Source organism: Scyliorhinus torazame, chromosome 22, assembly GCF_047496885.1.
Source record: "Scyliorhinus torazame isolate Kashiwa2021f chromosome 22, sScyTor2.1, whole genome shotgun sequence".
NCBI classification, from domain to species: domain Eukaryota; kingdom Metazoa; phylum Chordata; class Chondrichthyes; order Carcharhiniformes; family Scyliorhinidae; genus Scyliorhinus; species Scyliorhinus torazame.
In genome coordinates this window covers 14085768-14098554 of record NC_092728.1, presented here as the reverse complement: position 1 = coordinate 14098554, position 12787 = coordinate 14085768, and positions in this window count along the sequence as shown.

The following is a 12787-nucleotide window of genomic DNA, read 5'->3' as shown; positions in this document are numbered from 1 at the left end:
CCCCCCCACCATTCACCCCCATCCTCACACCATTCACCCCAAAACACCCAACGTTCACACCCCACACCCCCACCATTCACCCCAAACCCCCCAACATTCACCCCAAACCCCCAACATTCACCCCAAACCCCCAACATTCACCCCAAACCCCCAACATTCACCCCAAACCCCCAACATTCACCCCAAACACCCAACATTCACCCCAAATCCCCCAAACCTCACCCCCAAACCCCCAACATTCACCCCCATCCCCACACCATTCACCCAAAAACCCCCCAATATTCACCTCAACCTCCCAAACATTCACCACAACCCCCCCAACATTCTCCTCCAAACCCCCCAAAATTCACCCCAAACCCCCAACATTCACCCCCAAACCCCCAACATTCACCCCAAACCCCCAACATTCACGCCCAAACCCCCAACATTCACCCCAAACCCCCAATATTCACCCCAAACCCCCCAACATTCACCCCAAACCTCCTCAACATACAACCCCAAACCCCCCCAACATTCACCCCAAATCCCCAATATTCACCCCAAACCCCCAACATTCACCCTAAACCCCCAACATTCACCCTTATCCCCCCAACAATCACCCCCAAACCCCCAACATTCAACCCCAAACCCCCAACATTCACCCCCAACTCCCTAGCAATCACCCCCAAACCCCCAACATTCACCCCCCAACATTCAGCCCCCCAACATTCACCACAACCCCCCCAACATTGACCCACAAACTCTCCCAACATTCACCCGCAAAACCCCAACATTAACCCCCCCCCCAACCTCCCCAACATTCACCCCCAAACTCCCCCAACCCCCAACATTCATCCCTAAATCCCCCCAACATTCACCCCCAAACCCCCCACCATTCTCCCCCACACTCCCCCCAACATTCACCTCCCAAACACGCCACCATTCACCCCCAAACTCCCCCCAACATTCACCCCCCAAACCGCCTACCATTCACCCCCCAACATTCACCCCATCCCCCCAACATTCACCCCCCCTAACCCCAACATTCACCCTAACATTAACCCCCCACATTCCCCCAACAGTCACCCACAAACCCCCCAATATTCATCCCAACCCCCCCAACATTCACCCCAAACCCCCCCAGCATTCTCTCCCAACCCCCCCAACATTCACCCCCAACCTCCCCAACATTCTTTCCCAAACCCCCCAACATTCACCCCCAACCTCCCCAACATTTACCCACAAACACCCCAACATTCACCCCCAAACCCTCCCAACATTCACCCCCTAAACCCCCACCATTCACCCCCCAACATTCACCCCACAATTCACCCCAAACACCCAATATTCACCCCCAGCCCCCCAAAATTAACCCCTCCACATTCACCCCATCCCCCCCAACATTCGCCCCCAAACCCCCCAACATTCACCCCCCAGCCCCCCAAATGTCACCCCTCAACATTCACCCCAACCCCCTCAACATTCATCCCCAATCCCCACAACATTCACCCCCAAATCCCCCCAACATTCACCCCAAACCCCCCACCATTCTCCCCCAAACTCCCCCCAACATTCACCTCCCAAACACCCCACCATTCACCCCCAAACTCCCCCCAACATTCACCCCCCAAACCACCCACCATTCACCCCCCAACATTCACCCCATCCCCCCAACATTCACCCCAACATTAACCCCCCAAATTCCCTCAACATTCACCCCCAAACATTCACCCCCAAACTCCCCAACATTCACCCCCAACTCCCCAAACATTCACCCCAAACCCCCGCTGCATTCTCTCCCAAACACCCCCAACATTCACCCCAACCTCCCCAACATTCTCTCCCAAACCCCCCAAAATTCACCCCAACCCCCCCAACATTCACCCACAAACCCCCCAACATTCACCCCCAACCCCCCAACATTCACCCCCAACATTCACCCCCAACATTCACCCACAACCACCCCGAACATTCATCCCCCAAACACCCCCAACATTCACCCCAACTACCCCACAACATTCACCCCAAAATGCACCCCAAACCCCCAACATTCACCCCCAAGCCCCCCAAAAGGCACCCCTCAACATTCACCCCAACCCCCTCAACATTCATCCCCAAACCCCACAACATTCACCCCCAACCGCCCCAACACTCACCCCCAACATTCACCCCCCAACATTCCCCCCGCAACACCCCCAACATTCACACTCAAATCCCCCAACATTCACCCCAAACCCAACGTTCACCCCCCAAACCCCTCACCATTCACCCCCATTCTCCCCAACATTTACCCCACCCCCCCAACATTCACCTCCATCGTCCCCAACATTCACACCAAACCCCCCAACATTCACCTCCAAACCCCCCAACATTCACGCCTCCAACATTCACCCCAAACCAAACATTCACCCCCCAAACACCCCAACATTCATCTCCACACCCCCAACATTCACCCACCCCCCAACATTCACCACCATCGTACCCAACATTCACACGAAACACCCCAACATTCACCCCCAAACCTCCCCAATATTCACGCCAAAATCGCCCAACATTCACCCCCATCATCCCCAACATTCACCCTCAAACCCCCCCAACATTCACCCCCAACTCCCCCCAACATTCACCCCCCAAATCCCCCACCATCAAGCCCCAAACACCCAACATTCACCCCTATCGTCCCCAACATTCACCCACAGCCCCCCAACATTCACTCCCAAATCCCCATCATTCACCCCAAACCCCCCCAACATTAACCCCCCAAACCCCCCTAACATTCACCCCAATTCCCCAACATTCACCCCATGCCCCCAGCATTCACCCCCAAAACCCCCAACATTCCCCCCAACCCCCTCAATATTCACCCCCTAAACCCCCATTAACCCTCCAACATTTACCCCCCAAACCCCCAACATTCAACCCCAACATTCCCCCCAAACCCCCCAACATTCACCCCAAACCCCCCCCAACATTCGCCCCCCAAACGACCAACATTCACTCCCAACATTAATCCCCCCCAACACTCACCCTCCCAAACCCACAGCATTCAGCCCCAACATTCAGCCCCCCCCAACATTCACCCCAAACCCCCCTCCATTCACCCCCAAACTCCACCCAACACTCACCCCCCAAACCCCCCACCATTCACCCCCCCCAACATTCATCCCATCCCCCCAACATTCACCCCAACATTCACCCCCAGCACCCCAGAATTCACCCCTCAACATTCACCGCACCCCCCAACATTCCTCCCCAAACCCCCCAACATGTACCCCCAAACCCCCCAACATTCACCCCAACCCCCCTAACATTCACCCCCAACATTCACCCCCAAACCCCCGAACATTCACCCCACACCCCAAAATGTACCCCCATCGTCCCCAACATTCATCCGCACCCCCAACGTTCACTCCCAACCCCACCAACATTAACCCCCAAATCCCCGCACCATTCACCCCAAACCCCCAAACATTGACCCCAAACCGCCCCAGCATTCACCTCCCAAACCCCCAACATTGACCCCAAACCCCCCCAACATTCACCCCCAAACCCCCAACATTCACCCCAACCTCCCCAACATTTTCTCCCAAACCCCCCAACATTCACCCCCAACCTCCCCAACATTTACCAACAAACACCCCAACATTCACCCCCAAACCCTCCCAACATTCACCCCCTAAACCCCCCACCATTCACCCTCCAACATTCACCCCAGAATTCACCCCATACACCAAATATTCACCCCCAGCCCCCCAAAGTTCAACCCTCAACATTCACCCCAACCCCCCAACATTCGCCCCCAAACCCACCAACATTCAGCCCCAACCCCCCAACATTCACCCCACAATATTCACCCCCAACATTCACTCCCAACCACCCCGAACATTCACCCCGAAACACCCCCAACATTCACTCCCAACTACCCCCCAACATTCACCCCAAAACATACCCCAAACCCCCAACATTCACCCCAGCCCCCCAAATATCACCCCTCAACATTCACCCCAACCCCCTCAACATTCATCCCCAAACCCCACAACACCCACCCCCAAATCCCTCCAGCATTCACCCCCAAACCACCCACCATTCTCCCCCAGACTCCCCCCAACTTTCACCTCCCAAACACCCCACCATTCACCCCCAAACTCCCCCCAACATTCACCCCCCAAACCGCCCACCATTCACCCACCAACATTCACCCCATCCCCCAACATTCACCCCCCAAACTCCCAACATTCACCCCAACATTAACCCCCCAAATTCCCCCAACATTCACCCCAAAACATTCACCCCCCCAAACTCCCAACATTCACCTCAACATTAACCCCCCAAATTCCCCCAACATTCACCCCCAAACATTCACCCCCAAACTCCCCAACATTCACCCCCAACCCCCCCAACATTCACATCAACCCCCCCCCTGCATTCTCTCCCAAACACCCCCAACATTCACCCCCAACCTCCCCACCATTCTCTCCCAAACACCCCAACATTTACCCCCAACCTCCCCAACATTTACCCACAAACACCCCAACATTCACCCCCAACCCCCCCAACATTCATCCCCCTAAACCCCCCACCATTCAGCCCCCAACATTCACACCAAAATTCACCCAAACACCCAATATTCACCCCCAGCCCCCCAAAATTCACTCCTCAACATTCACCCCAACCCCCCCAACATTCACCCCCAAACCCCCCAACATTCACCCCCAACCCCCCAACATTCACCCCACAACATTCACCCCCAACATTCACCCCCAACCACCCCGAACATTCACCCCCCAAACACCCCCAACATTCACCCCAACTACCCCACAACATTCACCCCAAAATGCACCCCAAACCCCCAACATTCAGCCCCCAAACCCCCAAAATTCACCCCACAACATTCACCCCAACCCCCTCAACATTCATCCGCAAACCCCACAACATTCACCCCCAACCCCCCAACACTCACCCCCAACATTCACTCCCCAACATTCCCCCCCGCAACACCCCCGACATTTACACTCAAATCCCCCAACATTCACCCCAAACTCAACATTCTCCCCCCAAACCCCCCACCATTCACCCCCATTCTCCCCAACATTTACCCCACACACCCCAACATTCACCACCATCGTCCCCAACATTCACACCAAACCCCCCAACATTCACCTCCAAACCCCCCAACATTCACGTCCCCAACATTCACCCCAAACCAAACATTCACCCCCCAAACACCCCAACATTCATCCCCACACCCCCCAACATTCACCCCCCCAACATTCACCACCATCGTACCCAACATTCACACCAAACACCCCAACATTCACCCCCAAACCTCCCCAACATTCACCCCAAAATCGCCCAACATTCTCCCTCAAACCGCCCCAACATTCACCCCCCAAATCCCCCACCATCAAGCCCCAAAAACCCCAACATTCACCCCCACAACCCCCAACATTCACACCCATCATCCCCAACATTCACCCTCAAACCCCCCAACATTCACCCCCAACCCCCCCAACATTCACCCCCCAAATCCCCTACCATCAAGCCACAAACACCCCAACATTCACCCCCACAACCCCCAACAATCACCCCTATCGTCCCCAACATTCACCCGCAGCCCCCCCAACATTCACTCCTAAATCCCCATCACTCACCCAAAACCCCCCAACATTAACCCCCCAAACCCCCCTAACATTCACCCCAATCCCCCAACATTCACCCCATCCCCCCAGCATTCACCCCCAAAACCGCCAACACTCCCCCAACATTCTCCCCAACACCCTCAATATTCACCCCCTAAACCCCCATTAACCCCCCAACATACACCCCAAACCCCCCCAACATTTACTCCCCAAACCCACAACATTCACCCCCAACATTAACAACAAACCCCACAACATTCACCCCCCAAACCTCCAAAATTCACCCCCAACATTCACCCCAAACCCCCCAACATTCACCCCCCAAACCACCAACATTCACTCCCAACATTAACCCCCCAACACTCAACCCTCCAAACCCCCAACATTCAGCCCCAACATTCAGCCCCCCAACATTCACCCCAAACCCCTAACATTCACCCCCAAACTCCCCCAACATTCACCCCCAAACCCCGCAACATTCACCCCAAACCCCCAATATTCACCCCAAATCCCCAACATTCACCCTAACCCCCCAACATTCACCCTCAAACCCCCAACATTCACCCCCAACCCCCCAACATTCACCCCCAAACCCACCAACATTCACCCCCAAACCCCCAACATTCACACCAAACACCCAATATTCACCCCAAACCCCCCAACATTCACCCCAAACCTCCTCAGCATACACCCCCAAACCCCCCGAACATTCACCACAAACTCCCCAACATTCATCCCAAACCCCCAATATTCACCCTCAAACCCCCAACATTCACCACAAATCCCCAATATTCACCCCAAACCCCCAACATTCCCCCCAAACCCCCAACATTCACCCTGATCCCCCCAACATTCACCCCCAAACCCGCAACATTCACCCCAAACCCCCAACATTCACCCCCAAACCCAAACATTCACTCGCAAACGCCCAACATTCACCCCCAAACCCCCAACATTCACCCCCAAACACCCAACATTCACCCCCAAACCCCCAACATTCACCCCCAAACCCCCAACATTCACCCACAAACCCCCAACATTCACCACAAACCCCCAATATTCACCCCAAATCCCCAACATTCACCCTCAAACCCCCAACATTCACCACAAACCCCCAATATTCACCCCAAATCCCCAACATTCACCCCAACCCCCCCAACATTCACCCTCAAACCCCCAACATTCACCCCCAACCCCCCAACATTCACCCCCAACATTCACCCCAAACCCCCAACATTCACCCCCCAACGTTCACCCCCATCCCCCCACCATTCACCCCAAACCCCCCAACATTCACCCCCGTCCCCCCACCATTCACCCCAAACCCCCCAACATTCACCCCAAACTACCCAACATTCACCCCCAAACCCCCAACATTCACCCCAAACGCCCAACATTCAGCCAAACCCCCAACATTCACCCCCAAACCCCCAACATTCACCCCAAACCCCCAACATTCACCCTGAAACCCCCACCATTCACCCCCAACATTCACCCCATCCCCCCAACATTCACCCCCCAAACTCCCAACATTCACCCCAACATTAACCCCCCAAATTCCCCCAACATTCACCCCAAAACATTCACCCCCCAAACTCCCAACATTCACCCCAACATTAACCCCCCAAATTCCCCCAACATTCACCCCAAACATTCACCCCCAAACTCCCCAACATTCACCCCCAACCCCCCCAACATTCACACCAAATCCCCTACCATCAAGCCACAAACACCCCAATATTCACACCCACAACCCCCAACAATCACCCCTATCGTCCCCAACATTCACCCGCAGCCCCCCCAACATTCACTCCTAAATCCCCTTCACTCACCCAAAACCCCCCCAACATTAACCCCCCAAACCCCCCTAACATTCACCCCAATCCCCCAACATTCACCCCATCCCCCACAGCATTCACCCCCAAAACCGCCAACATTACCCCAACATTCCCCCCAACACCCTCAATATTCACCCCCTAAACCCCCATTAACCCCCCAACATTCACCCCAAACCCCCCCAACATTTACCCCCCAAACCCACAACATTCACCCCCAACATTCACAACAAACCCCCCAACATTCACCCCCCAAACCTCCAAAATGCACCCCCAACATTCACCCCAAACCCCCCAACATTCACCCCCCAAACCACCAACATTTACTCCCAACATTAACCCCCCAACACTCAACCCCCCAAACCTCCAACATTCAGCCCCAACATTCAGCCCCCCAACATTCACCCCAAACCCCTAACATTCACCCCCAAACTCCCCCAACATTCACCCCCAAACCCCCCAACATTCACCCCAATCCCCCAATATTCACCCCAAATCCCCAACATTCACCCCAACCCCCCCCCAACATTCACTCTCAAACCCCCAACATTCACCGCCAACCCCCCAACATTCACCCTCAAACCCCCCAACATTCACCCCCAAACCCCCAACATTCACACCAAACACCCAATATTCACCCCAAACCCCCCAACATTCACCCCAAACCTCCTCAGCATACACCCCAAACGGCCCCGAACATTCACCACAAACTCCCCAACATTCATCCCAAACCCCCAATATTCACCCTCAAACCCCCAACATTCACCACAAATCCCCAATATTCACCCCAAACCCCCAACATTCCCCCCAAACCCCCAACATTCACCCTGATCCCCCCAACATTCACCCCCAAACCCGCAACATTCACCCCAAACCCCCAACATTCACCCCCAAACCCAAGCATTCACTCGCAAACGCCCAACATTCACCCCAAACCCCCAACATTCACCACCAAACACCCAACATTCACCCCCAAACCCCCAACATTCACCCCCAAACCCCCAACATTCACCCACAAACCCCCAACATTCACCATAAACCCCCAATATTCACCCCAAATCCCCAACATTCTCCCCAACCTCCCCAACATTCACCCTCAAACCCCCAACATTCACCCCCAACCCACCAACACTCACCCCCAACATTCACCCCAAACCCCCAACATTCACCCCCCACCATTCACCCCCATCCCCCCACCATTCACCCCAAACCCCCCAACATTCACCCCCGTCCCCCCACCATTCACCCCAAACCCCCCAACATTCACCCCAAACGCCCAACATTCACCCCAAACGCCCAACATTCACCCCCAAATCCCCAACATTCACACCAAACACCCAATATTCACCCCAAACCCCCCAACATTCACCCCAAACCTCCTCAGCATACACCCCCAAACCCCCCGAACATTCACCACAAACTCCCCAACATTCATCCCAAACCCCCAATATTCACCCTCAAACCCCCAACATTCACCACAAATCCCCAATATTCACCCCAAACCCCCAACATTCCCCCCAAACCCCCAACATTCACCCTGATCCCCCCAACATTCACCCCCAAACCCGCAACATTCACCCCAAACCCCCAACATTCACCCCCAAACCCAAACATTCACTCGCAAACGCCCAACATTCACCCCCAAACCCCCAACATTCACCCCCAAACCCCCAACATTCACCCCCAAACACCCAACATTCACCCCCAAACCCCCAACATTCACCCCCAAACCCCCAACATTCACCCACAAACCCGCAACATTCACCCCAAACCCCCAACATTCACCCCCAAACCCAAACATTCACTCGCAAACGCCCAACATTCACCCCCAAACCCCCAACATTCACCCCCAAACCCCCAACATTCACCCCCAAACGCCCAACATTCACCCCCAAACCCCCAACATTCACCCCCAAACACCCAACATTCACCCCCAAACCCCCAACATTCACCCCCAAACCCCCAACATTCACCCACAAACCCCCAACATTCACCACAAACCCCCAATATTCACCCCAAATCCCCAACATTCACCCTCAAACCCCCAACATTCACCACAAACCCCCAATATTCACCCCAAATCCCCAACATTCACCCCAACCCCCCCAACATTCACCCTCAAACCCCCAACATTCACCCCCAACCCCCCAACATTCACCCCCAACATTCACCCCAAACCCCCAACATTCACCCCCCAACGTTCACCCCCATCCCCCCACCATTCACCCCAAACCCCCCAACATTCACCCCCGTCCCCCCACCATTCACCCCAAACCCCCCAACATTCACCCCAAACTACCCAACATTCACCCCCAAACCCCCAACATTCACCCCAAACGCCCAACATTCAGCCAAACCCCCAACATTCACCCCCAAACCCCCAACATTCACCCCAAACCCCCAACATTCACCCTGAAACCCCCACCATTCACCCCCAACATTCACCCCATCCCCCCAACATTCACCCCCCAAACTCCCAACATTCACCCCAACATTAACCCCCCAAATTCCCCCAACATTCACCCCAAAACATTCACCCCCCAAACTCCCAACATTCACCCCAACATTAACCCCCCAAATTCCCCCAACATTCACCCCAAACATTCACCCCCAAACTCCCCAACATTCACCCCCAACCCCCCCAACATTCACACCAAATCCCCTACCATCAAGCCACAAACACCCCAATATTCACACCCACAACCCCCAACAATCACCCCTATCGTCCCCAACATTCACCCGCAGCCCCCCCAACATTCACTCCTAAATCCCCTTCACTCACCCAAAACCCCCCCAACATTAACCCCCCAAACCCCCCTAACATTCACCCCAATCCCCCAACATTCACCCCATCCCCCACAGCATTCACCCCCAAAACCGCCAACATTACCCCAACATTCCCCCCAACACCCTCAATATTCACCCCCTAAACCCCCATTAACCCCCCAACATTCACCCCAAACCCCCCCAACATTTACCCCCCAAACCCACAACATTCACCCCCAACATTCACAACAAACCCCCCAACATTCACCCCCCAAACCTCCAAAATGCACCCCCAACATTCACCCCAAACCCCCCAACATTCACCCCCCAAACCACCAACATTTACTCCCAACATTAACCCCCCAACACTCAACCCCCCAAACCTCCAACATTCAGCCCCAACATTCAGCCCCCCAACATTCACCCCAAACCCCTAACATTCACCCCCAAACTCCCCCAACATTCACCCCCAAACCCCCCAACATTCACCCCAATCCCCCAATATTCACCCCAAATCCCCAACATTCACCCCAACCCCCCCCCAACATTCACTCTCAAACCCCCAACATTCACCGCCAACCCCCCAACATTCACCCTCAAACCCCCCAACATTCACCCCCAAACCCCCAACATTCACACCAAACACCCAATATTCACCCCAAACCCCCCAACATTCACCCCAAACCTCCTCAGCATACACCCCAAACGGCCCCGAACATTCACCACAAACTCCCCAACATTCATCCCAAACCCCCAATATTCACCCTCAAACCCCCAACATTCACCACAAATCCCCAATATTCACCCCAAACCCCCAACATTCCCCCCAAACCCCCAACATTCACCCTGATCCCCCCAACATTCACCCCCAAACCCGCAACATTCACCCCAAACCCCCAACATTCACCCCCAAACCCAAGCATTCACTCGCAAACGCCCAACATTCACCCCAAACCCCCAACATTCACCACCAAACACCCAACATTCACCCCCAAACCCCCAACATTCACCCCCAAACCCCCAACATTCACCCACAAACCCCCAACATTCACCATAAACCCCCAATATTCACCCCAAATCCCCAACATTCTCCCCAACCTCCCCAACATTCACCCTCAAACCCCCAACATTCACCCCCAACCCCCCAACACTCACCCCCAACATTCACCCCAAACCCCCAACATTCACCCCCCACCATTCACCCCCATCCCCCCACCATTCACCCCAAACCCCCCAACATTCACCCCCGTCCCCCCACCATTCACCCCAAACCCCCCAACATTCACCCCAAACGCCCAACATTCACCCCAAACGCCCAACATTCACCCCCAAATCCCCAACATTCACACCAAACACCCAATATTCACCCCAAACCCCCCAACATTCACCCCAAACCTCCTCAGCATACACCCCCAAACCCCCCGAACATTCACCACAAACTCCCCAACATTCATCCCAAACCCCCAATATTCACCCTCAAACCCCCAACATTCACCACAAATCCCCAATATTCACCCCAAACCCCCAACATTCCCCCCAAACCCCCAACATTCACCCTGATCCCCCCAACATTCACCCCCAAACCCGCAACATTCACCCCAAACCCCCAACATTCACCCCCAAACCCAAACATTCACTCGCAAACGCCCAACATTCACCCCCAAACCCCCAACATTCACCCCCAAACCCCCAACATTCACCCCCAAACACCCAACATTCACCCCCAAACCCCCAACATTCACCCCCAAACCCCCAACATTCACCCACAAACCCCCAACATTCACCACAAACCCCCAATATTCACCCCAAATCCCCAACATTCACCCTCAAACCCCCAACATTCACCACAAACCCCCAATATTCACCCCAAATCCCCAACATTCACCCCAACCCCCCCAACATTCACCCTCAAACCCCCAACATTCACCCCCAACCCCCCAACATTCACCCCCAACATTCACCCCAAACCCCCAACATTCACCCCCCAACGTTCACCCCCATCCCCCCACCATTCACCCCAAACCCCCCAACATTCACCCCCGTCCCCCCACCATTCACCCCAAACCCCCCAACATTCACCCCAAACTACCCAACATTCACCCCCAAACCCCCAACATTCACCCCAAACGCCCAACATTCAGCCAAACCCCCAACATTCACCCCCAAACCCCCAACATTCACCCCAAACCCCCAACATTCACCCTGAAACCCCCACCATTCACCCCCAACATTCACCCCATCCCCCCAACATTCACCCCCCAAACTCCCAACATTCACCCCAACATTAACCCCCCAAATTCCCCCAACATTCACCCCAAAACATTCACCCCCCAAACTCCCAACATTCACCCCAACATTAACCCCCCAAATTCCCCCAACATTCACCCCAAACATTCACCCCCAAACTCCCCAACATTCACCCCCAACCCCCCCAACATTCACACCAAATCCCCTACCATCAAGCCACAAACACCCCAATATTCACACCCACAACCCCCAACAATCACCCCTATCGTCCCCAACATTCACCCGCAGCCCCCCCAACATTCACTCCTAAATCCCCTTCAC